The following is a 6,783-nucleotide window of genomic DNA, read 5'->3' on the forward strand; positions in this document are numbered from 1 at the left end:
GTCTCTCAAGGACTAAATGTGGTTCGAGACTTAGGTCAAACATGTAGTGGGGGTAGGTTTTGAAAGTGTTTTCTTGATTAGAAATGAACTAAATTAAAATGAAAATTAAACACAACCAAACAAATTGAAAAACATTGAAATAAATGAACAAAGCATGAAGACCGAACGATCCTACAAATGACCGAACTGTTCTACATTGAGACTGGAGGGTCTCTAAAGCAAGTGAGGAAATTGGAAATGCAAGAAGATAAAGAAGCCGAACAGAGTAAACAACATAGTAAACGAAAACAGAAAACTCAATGGTCCTAAAACAAGATGTGGGAACTAGTTAAATTGCAACAGAGAAATCAGAAACACGCATAAATGCATAACGAAGCTAATTGCTGAATTCAATCAACCAAATGAGCTTGAATACGAATCATTAAATGCAACCCGAGAATGGAAGCAGCAATTGAAAAGCTTAATGCACTAGAATCAAATTTTAATGCAAGAAAAATGCTTGAACCAATTAAATGCAGCGGAGGAATCAACAATTGCAATTATCCTATTAAAATGCAACTATTAAACTAGAGAAACAATGAAGTGCTAATTGTGGTCTGGAAGCACCTACGCACATCCATCATAGCAAGCAATAAATTAAAAACGCGTGACAATAAAAATAGAATAAGCGAGCAGCTTGCAACCAAACCTTCAAAGCCAAAGTGAACTTCCATAACGATGAACATTAAAAAAACGCAAATGAAGAATCAGTTAAATAGCTTAAAACATTAGTCGGCATTCAACATGTAGAATATAAAAATCATTCTCGGTTAAGCGTGAGACAATATAAAAGAAGACTTTTTTTTCATTTGGAGCTTTCCCCTTGTGGACGTGACGGTAGTGTGCCCCTCAACGCTGCTCCGCTTCAGCCGTATCCCTCCATCCTTGCTCCAGCTCCTTCTTGAATCACCGTTCCACTCTCCTCCGCTTCTTGTGAGAAAGAATCATGAATGCCCTTGTAGCGGCTGGACCTGAAGGGTTGCTGGACCGAATCTGCTGCTCTCTACTGGACTTGCTTCTTCACGTTGCTGGACCTGCTTGTTGGACGCCCTTCTCCATTCAATTATCGTGCATCCAAAGCTGCTCCTGCTGTCCGTGTGAAGGTTGGATGTTGGACCAGGCCCTGCTGCCCATTTCTCTACCACGCTGGACATGTGTGCATAGTTGCTAAACATCACTCCCATTTCTTTTCGTCTTGCGTGTGGCTTCTGCACACTGTTCTCCATCCTCGCTGGACGCTCCCAATGGGTTGTGACCGTGTGCCCCTTTTCAAAGTGAAGGAAGCAGCTGCAGCGTGTCCCCCATCTCCGTGTGCATCCAAGCCCGCTGTTGCTGGACCAAGGCCATAACATGCGTGAGAGCCCAAGTGAATCCCGCTACAAAGATCCAGCACCATCTAGCTTTCCAGCTCATCCGTTTGCACCTCCCAAGCTTGTTGGATGTGCAACCTTTTTTTAATTGAGTCAGTGTGCTTCTTTCCAGCCCAAGTGATTCAGCGTTTCCTTAATGTGTGCCACCTCTCCGCAATTGAAATTGAATTCTTCAATCACCGTACACTCCACTTCTTGAATGAATCAGCGTTTCCAATGTCCCTTCAAATAATGAATCCAGCGTGCTTCACTCTAGAAGAAAAAGAAAGATGTCTCTCCAATTTTGTTGGACGCACCAATTTTAATTTGTCCATGGGCCCCACTCTTCTTTTCCAATAAATGAAGTCCCTGGACGTGTGCACCTTTTTCAGCAAGAAAATGAATTGCACTTTATCTAAAAGAAATTAAGTGTGCTTTCAAACTAGGCCGTGACACCTCCCAAACTGTTGCCCAAGAATTCCTTTATCCATTGTGGGCCGTGAGTTGCTGGACGTAGCACCCTTCTTTCTCATTTTAGTTTAAAATATAATTGATGAGACATTTCTCTTTAAGTTCCAAAATATTATCCAACAATTTCCCTCCAATTAATAATGCAAATAATTAGCTTCAGATAATTCAAATTAATTAAAATAAGAATATCTGGTCCAATTAAGAACAATTAGCAAAAATGAAGAAATATTGGACAATTAAGCACAATTCCCTAATTAAATCCAGTACAATAAACTAGGTGAAGTCAAGAAAATATTGACTCATTATTCCCCACAACTTACTTTTTTCCAGACAATTCCTCACTAGACTACTCTTACCTAGATGATCTCTGGCCAGATGATCCCTTACTAAACAATGCCTTATCAGACGACTCTTTGTGCCAAATGATCCCTTACCAGACGACTCCTTGCCAAACGATCCCTTACTAAATGACCCCTTATCAGACGATCCCTTACCAAACGACCCCTTACCAGACGATCTCTTACCTAGACGACACCTTACCAAACGATCTCTTACCCAAACGATCTACTAGATTTTTGTCCAATAAGAGACTAACTAAGCCCTAAATGGCCCCAAGACAGTTCCCATAACTGCATACTTTCCCCACAACCATGATCTTAAAATCTTACCTGTTAAAACTCCCACTCCTATGCCCAAAACTCATTGTTCTCATAATTTATCCCATACCCAAGTTTTATGACAATACATCTGCTCAAACTTACTAAATCTACATTTAGAAATTCATCAATAAACAAACTTTAATAGTAGCAAACCAAACACACCAACATGCATCAATTTTCAATTCAACATACCATCATTTTCAAGCACCCAACATACCAAGTTTCATGGTTTAATCAAAGTTCACAAATCAATCATCACATCATCACACAAACATCAAATATCACATGCATACCAAATCGAAACCAAACAAGCTAGCTTCCCTTACCTAGTTGACGCTCCGAAAATTCTGAACTCTAAAATTCCTCCTACGACTCAAAGATCTCTAGTTCCTCCTACCATTCATGACAATTTGATCATAGTATACCCTTAGTACAACTGCTCAACAGAGAGTCTTAGGAAAGACTCAAACCCCAAAAGAGTAAAGAAAATCCTACATTCAAAGATACCCAAAATTTAAGGAAGAATGATAGAAACCAACTTACCTTATAGCTGAAATCAATCGGCTAGAAATAAAGATCTCGCCTCAAGAGGCGATCTCTGATCTTCCTATAGATGAGTAAGGAATTGGGGTTTCTAGAGAGAAGGTAGAGAAAATTTTAAAGAAAAGAGTTTTAGAGAGAGAAAGTTTCTTAGATAATGAAACTCCTTATGAGAAAATTTTATTTATAATGTTGATATTTTTGAAATAAAATAATGGAGTATCATTATTTAAAACACTCTAGTGCATCTAATACTCTATTTTTAAGGGTCTTACAATTTATTTGTCATTGATTTTTTTATTACTATTTTTTATTTAGTACAAATAAAAGGAATTTTAATAAAAACTTTAACTTGAATATAACATAAATTAGCATTTAGTACTTATGTAGGATGATCTTAGATGTTGAATATGCAAAACAAAATAAGTGATCTATATGAAAAAAAATATATTATTTATAACAAATAAACAATTGAATATTTGAAAATAATTATATAAAAATTATTGAAAAATAAATGGTAAGATCTTATTATTTGATTTAAATTTAATGTTGTATAATAGAAAGTGAGAACAACTGAAAATAGTGAATAAGTTGTAAAGATTAATAAAGCTCGTCAACCTCTATTTCCTCCCATAAATATTAAGTTAGATTTGAAAAAATTGTAAAGAAAAAATATATGCATTGTAAAGAAAACAATTCATATATACACTTTATTATTAAAAATAATAAATATTGTAGAAGAACAATTCTAGTTTTGTTTTCTTTACTTTTTTCTCTCTTATGTAATTAGTTTTCATAAATGAACATTAACATGCATTATATATGAAAAGTGACAAAAACAAATGATTGAAAGTTTAATGTATACTTTTATTACGGAAATAAATAATTTCCTATAATTTCTCATAAATTTTATATTTAAATTTCATAAATTTTTATAAATGTTTTTTACTTTTCATAGAAACACTTATCAAATAATAAAAAATTAGCAAATACAGACATAGTTATGCTTTTAACCTACATAAAATAATACAATTTTAAAGTTGTATTAGTGCTGTGAAAATAGATTAGAGTTTGAATCAAGTTAGGTTGAAAAAAAAATTGATATGGACCAATTTTGAATCCGACTCATTAAAAATTCGACTCATTTGGGTTAGATCACCAACCCATCTAATTTTTCTAATAAATCTTTTTTATTAGATTAGTAATTTTACAAAATATTCAAACGAAAACTCATGAAATTATTTTGGTATGAAATAGTTAGGTAACATGAAAAATCTATATATAATTCAATTTTTATGAAGAAACAAATTTGAATCGTTATGTGAACTCATTCTTATGTTTGATTGATCATAAATCTAATTTAAGATCCTTCCCATAAATTTAGGTTTGAATTAGAAAATTTGTTATTTTTTTAATTGAAAAAAAAAACTTCTAATTAAATGAGGGGTGTTACTCCCTCCACCACCACATTTTCTCCCTCCACCTCCCCAATTCTATTACATATTTTTTGAATTACAAAACTAACCTTTTATAATTACAAAAATATCTTTTTTACTTTTTAATCCTAATTATTTACTTTAACCCTAAAATCTATCTTTCTACCCCTTCTCACCCACCTCAACCTTCTCAGATTCTCACTCAAACTCCATCACATCCGTTTCTCATCTTCCATTTTTCCTCCATATCCGTTTTCTTCCTCCTTCAGCAGTGCGACGGTGGGGGCGGTGTGCGGCGCAGCAGTGCAATAGTGCGGCGGTGCGGCGCGACAGTGCAATAGTGCGGCGGTGCGGCGCGGCAGTGCGGCGGTGGTGCGACGTGAGGTGTGGCAGTGTGTTCTCCCACAAGGTTAGTGATGATATTTTTAAAATTTTTTTTAAATGCAATGCATATATCTCTATTGTGTGTACTGGGCTGCTCTACGTTTTTTTGCTATGTGTGCGTGTGTTAGGAGAAAGGAAGAAGATAACCAGGAAAAACGGATGTCGGGTATCCGTCGACGGATGTCGACATCCGTTTCAGATCCAAACGGATACCCAACATCTGTTTTTTGCCTGTAGTTTTTTTAACTTTTAAGTTTATTATTTGTTTTTATTTTAATTTTTTATTTTCAATTAATTTGTTACTAATTATTATATTTTTATTTTTTTTACTTTATTAATTTATTATATTTTAAATTAGTTTATAGAGTATTTAAATATAGTGGTTTTTTCTAATTTTTTATTTATTTATATCTAAATTAAAATTATTTTATTTAATGAAATAATTATTATTAAATTAATAAAAAAATAGTATTAATTAATGAAATAATTATTAATTTAATTAAAAATAGTTTTGTCAGAAATGGTAAGAACACGAGGTTCATCTTTTAGTTCTCGTGGAGAGAGTTCTCGAGGAGAGAGTTCTGCACAGGGTGAAGGTAGGAAACGACCTACAGCTTCAGCTCGGAGAAGACGTGTAGCTCCAATTCAGGATGACCTATAGCCGAGGACCGAGCGTTTGAGGAGGAGGCATATCAGGCCTATGAGGGTTCTGTTCACGAGGAGGCATTTGAGGCTCCTCATGACGATAATGAGGAGGGGGAACATGTCGATGTTCCTGACATACAAGAGGAGGATGTCGGTGGATTTCTTGGAGGTCCACGTGATGCTTCATTGTTGACACACTATGTTCATCATGTTGCTTATGACATTTCGCAGGGTCGGGTGAGTGCATAACTTAAATTTTAATTATTAAGTTTTTTTCGAATACAATTAATATTAAATATTGTTGTGTAGGATCGAGGGGAGATACTGAAGCTGATCTCCCATGGTAAAAAAATTAATAAGTTAGGACCGTGCGCCAAAGGAATTCAACACATTGTGTTGAATTCCGCTTTGATGCCTCTCACAGATATTTGCTATGATTACGTTGATAAGGTCTTGTTGCTCGGTTTCATAGAGAGATGGCACTTTGAGACGAGTAGTTTCCATCTCCCTGTAGGGGAGATGTCGATCACTCTTGACGATGTCTCCACTTTACTTCACCTTCCGGTACTGGGACAATTATGTGATTTGGAGGAGTTGGAGTTTGAGAAGGCTCGTACAACCCTTGTAGAACTGCTTGGCGTTGATGGTGGCGCAGCTGGTGTTGAGATGGAGGATGCACGTGGTCCGAAAGTCAGACTTAGCTGGCTAAGAGAGATATATGTTCAGAGGTGTCAATCGCAACAGTGGGACTATGCTGCCAGAGCATATTTGTTGCATCTAGTAGGATGCACGATTTTCGCAAATAAAAGTGCCACTTCTATACGTGTGTCTTACCTTCTATTATTTAGAGATGTACACGCGTATGGTAGATATGCTTGGGGTGTTGCTCCACTCGCCCATTTGTACGACCAGCTCGGGGATGCGAGTCTGGCTTCCACGAAGCAGATGGCTGGATTTGTGACTTTGTTTCAGGTACAGACATATACTCTTCACATTTATTTGATGTACTTATTTCGATGTTCAAAGAAGAAAGATATTTAATTAAATAATTTCATTTTTAGAGTTGGATATACGGGCATTTCCCTACCATGGGAAGGAGGCGGTTGGTGTCTTCTTATGATGAGACCACACCACATGCGGCTAGGTGGCAGAGCCCTCGGTTGAGTTCGACTCTTGCAGAGATTCGGTCGTAGTTGGATGGCCTGACATACAATGGAGTTGTATGGCATCCATATGAGGGACATCGGGGCATTCGTCCAT

The sequence above is a fragment of the Vigna umbellata genome, chromosome 3 (assembly GCF_029865625.1).
Source record: "Vigna umbellata cultivar VRB3 chromosome 3, Vumbellata_1.0, whole genome shotgun sequence".
Lineage (NCBI taxonomy): Eukaryota > Viridiplantae > Streptophyta > Magnoliopsida > Fabales > Fabaceae > Vigna > Vigna umbellata.